We start from the raw sequence: 3,976 nt of genomic DNA on the forward strand, positions 1-3,976 counted from the left end.
GCTGTGAGGAGAACACAAAGTGTCTGCGAAGGGATATTGATAGACTAAGTGAGTGGGCAGTAAGATGGCAGATGGAGTATAATGTAGGGAAATGTGAGTTTATTCACTACGGTAGGAAGAATAGAAAAACAGAATATTTTTTAAATGGTGAGAAACATAGAAACATAGGGCCCAAGTTTCCACATGATTCGCGCCTGATTTTTAGGAGCAACTGGTGGAGAACAGACTATTTTAGAAATCGCAATTCTCCACATTTTTTTTTCTGCAGTTCTAGTCAGGTAGAACAGTTCTAGTTTAGAACAGAATTTTTTCTTCAAAAGGGGGCGTGTCCGGCCACTGACGCCTGATTTGAAAGTTTCCACAGTGAAAATGTACTCCAAACTAAAGTAGAATGGCGCCAGTGAAGATTTTTGTCGAACTGAAAAAACCTGTTCTACACATTAAAAAATCAGGCGCAGGTTACAAATTAGGCGTCCAGAACGAGGTGGGGGGGAAGGGAACTCATTAAATTTGACAATAAATCCTTATTTATACTTCTACAAATATTATACAAATAAATCCAACCTGAATAAACATTTATAAGCCAAGAAAAGATTAAATAAACCATCTTCCTACCTGTGTGAAAGTGCTTCAGCCAGGGAGAATTCTGCAGCTGTTCGTGCTGCTGAGCGAGGGAGGGAGAGAGAAAGAGGGGAGGGAGGGAGAGAGAGAGAGAGGGGAGGGAGGGAGAGAGAGAGAGGGGAAGGGAGGGAGGGAGAGAGGGGAGGGGAGGGGGGGTCGGGGGAGCGGGTGTCGGGTCGGGGGGTGGGGAGAGCAGGTCTCGGGTCTCTGTCGGGGCGGGGGGGAGCGGGTCTCGGGTGTCGGGTCGGGGCGGGGAGGGGGGGAGAGCGGGTGTCGGGTCGGGGCGGGGAGGGAGCGGGTGTCGGGTCGGGTAGGGTCTGGTCGGCGGGGGGAGCGAGTGTCGGGTCTGGTCGGCGGGGGGAGCGGGTGTCGGGTCTCGGTCGGGGCGGGGAGGGAGCGGGTGTCGGGTCGGGTAGGGTCTGGTCGGCGGGGGGAGCGGGTGTCGGGTCTCGGTCGGGGCGGGGAGGGAGCGGGTGTCGGGTCGGGTAGGGTCTGGTCGGCGGGGGGAGCGGGTGTCGGGTCTGGTCGGCGGGGGGAGCGAGTGTCGGGTCTGGTCGGGCGGGGAGCAGGAGCTGGCCGTGGGAGGAGCCTCATTCAGGCAGCCCCAGTGAGGCCATTCAGCCAGGGCTAGGGGCTGCGTGCTTCGGGCCCCTCCCACACAGTTCGGCGCCTGGAGCTACTGCACTTGCGTGCCGACTGTAGCGTGCATGTGCAGAGGTCCCGGCACTGTTTTCAGCGCCGGCACCTGGCTCCGCCCCCCCACAGCTCGTGCCGGCTGCGCCGAGTGCCACAGGACCTGTAAGTTGGTGGAGACTATCGAGGATTTTTTTAGGCGCCGTTTTAGGCGCGAAAAACGGGCGCCCAGCTCGGAGGGGCGCCTGTTTTTTTTCTTGTGGAAACTTGGGCCCATAGAAACATAGAAAATAGATGTAGGAGTAGGCCATTTGGCCCTTCGAGCCTGCACCACCATTCAATAAGATCATGGCTGATCATTCACCTCAGCAACCCTTTCCTGCTTTCTCTCCATACTCCTTGATCCCTTTAGCCGTAATGTTGCTGTTCAGAGAGATTTGGGTGTCCTCGTACAAGAAACACAGAAAGTTAACGTACAGGTATAGCAAGTAATAAGGAAGACAAATGGCATGTTGTCCATTATTGCAAGGGGGTTGGAAAGGGCGTCTTGCTACAATTATACAGGGCCTTGGTGAGACCACACCTGAAGTACTATGCACAGTTTTGGTCTCTTTTTTTAAGGAAGGATATATTTGCCTTGGAGGTGGTGCAACGAAGGTTCACTAGATTGTTTCCTTGGATGAGAGGGCTGTCTTAAGATGAGATATTATGTAGAATGGGCCTATACTCTCTGGAATTTAGAAGAATGAGAGGTGATTTCATTGAAACATACAAGATTTAAAGGGGATTGACAGGGTAGATGCTGAGAGGTTGTTTCCACTGACTGGAGTGTCGAGAACTAGGGGGCATAGTCTCAGGATATGGGGTAGGCCATTTAAGATAGAGATGAGGAGGAATTTCTTCACTCAGAGGGTTGTGATTCTTTGGAGTTCTCTGCCCAGAGGGCTGTGGATGCTACGTCTCTGAATATATTCAAGGCTGAGCTAGATTTTTGGAGTCTAAGGGGAATCGAGGGATATGGAGATTGTTTGGGAAAGTGGAGTTGAGATCGATGATCAGCCATGATCTCATTGAATCGCAGAGCAGGCTTGAGGGGCAGCATGGCCTACTCCTGCTCCTATTTCTTATGTTCTTATTTTTTACTTCCTCCTTTATTGTAACTTTGGCAGCATCCTCTTTTTTAGTGAAGACAGATGCAGTGTACTCATTTAGTACCTTTGCCATGCCTTCTGCCTCCACAAGAAGATTCCACTTTTGGTCATAATCAGCCCTCGCCTTCCTTTGACTACTCTTTTACTATTTATATGTTTGTAAAAGATTTTTGTGTTATCTTTAATGTTACAATCTTATCTATTCTCATAAACTCTCGTTGCCCCTCTTATTTCCTTTTTCAGTTTTTCTGGGAACGGGCAGTCTGGCTAAGTGCAGTTGTCTCTATTGAATTATGAACCCAACATTCATGATAAGCCTCCTTTTTCTTTTTCATTTTAATTTCTATGGGGCCGAAATTGCCCCCCCACCCCTCGTCCCAAATGGGACGCACTTATCGTGTTTTAAGAATCTGGCGATATTCATCTAATTAATTATTTTTTTGTGTTGGGGCGGATGTCGGGTGGGGTGCGGGGTGGAAGTGCCGTTCTGTCGGGTCAGCCGCCACTCCGAGTCAGCAGCGCCATGCTGATGATGTTAGCGCGTCGCTGATGACGTCACAACGTCTCTCCCCTTCAGTTAAAGGGGACGGCTGCTGAGAGCTCTGCAGCCACTTTAGTGGCACCTAAGAGGGGGTGCCGGGCCGACTTTGGAGTCGGCCAACACGCCACCCAGCCACAAGAAGCTTCCCGCCGGTGAAAGCTGTCGGTGACCCTGAATGGTGGACGATCCACTCCTGCGGGATAATTTCCCGCGGGGCTATTTCCCACACAGGGCGGAAAAGGGGTCGCTGCTGGTCGGTAATGGGTCGGCATGTGCCCGACGGAGCGGGAAGACTGCCGGGGCGGTCCCGTACACAGCTGCAAAAATAAAGGAGGGCAATTTAGAAAATGTAGGCCCCTCCGTACCGACCGGTCATGGCTCTTATAGAAAGGAATATCTTCAGTCATCCAGGAAGGTCTAGGTTTGGAGCTCTTTCTTTCCCCATCATGGGAATATGTCTAGTCTGTATTAAACTATCTCCTCTTTGAAGGCCTCCCATTGCTCATTTACTGTTTTATCTAGCAATCTTTGATTCCAATCCATCTGGGCCTGATTCCTTTTCTACTCAGTGAAATTAGCCCTCCTCCAGTTGGTTGCTCCTTGACTTTTTCCATAACAATTTCTAAACCTAATGATATTGTATTCACTATTTCCCAAATGCTCTTTTCACTGAACAATGTTCCACTATTTTTTAATCATCCAGGAATGTGGGCATTGCTGGCAAGACCAGCAGTTATTGCCCATTCCTAATTGCCCTTGAGAAGGTGATGGTGAATCTCCTTCTTGAACCGCTACAGTCCGTGTGGTGAAGGTACTCCTACAGTGCTGTTATAAGAACATAAGAACATAAGAATTAGGAACAGGAGTAGGCCATCTAGCCCCTCGAGCCTGCTCCGCCATTCAATAAGATCATGACTGATCTGGCCGTGGACTCAGCTCCACTTACCCGCCCGCTCCCCATAACCCTTAATTCCCTTATTGGTTAAAAATCTATCTATCTGTGACTTGAATACATTCAATGAGCTAGCCT

Source organism: Pristiophorus japonicus, chromosome 1 (genome assembly GCF_044704955.1).
Source record: "Pristiophorus japonicus isolate sPriJap1 chromosome 1, sPriJap1.hap1, whole genome shotgun sequence".
NCBI classification, from domain to species: domain Eukaryota; kingdom Metazoa; phylum Chordata; class Chondrichthyes; family Pristiophoridae; genus Pristiophorus; species Pristiophorus japonicus.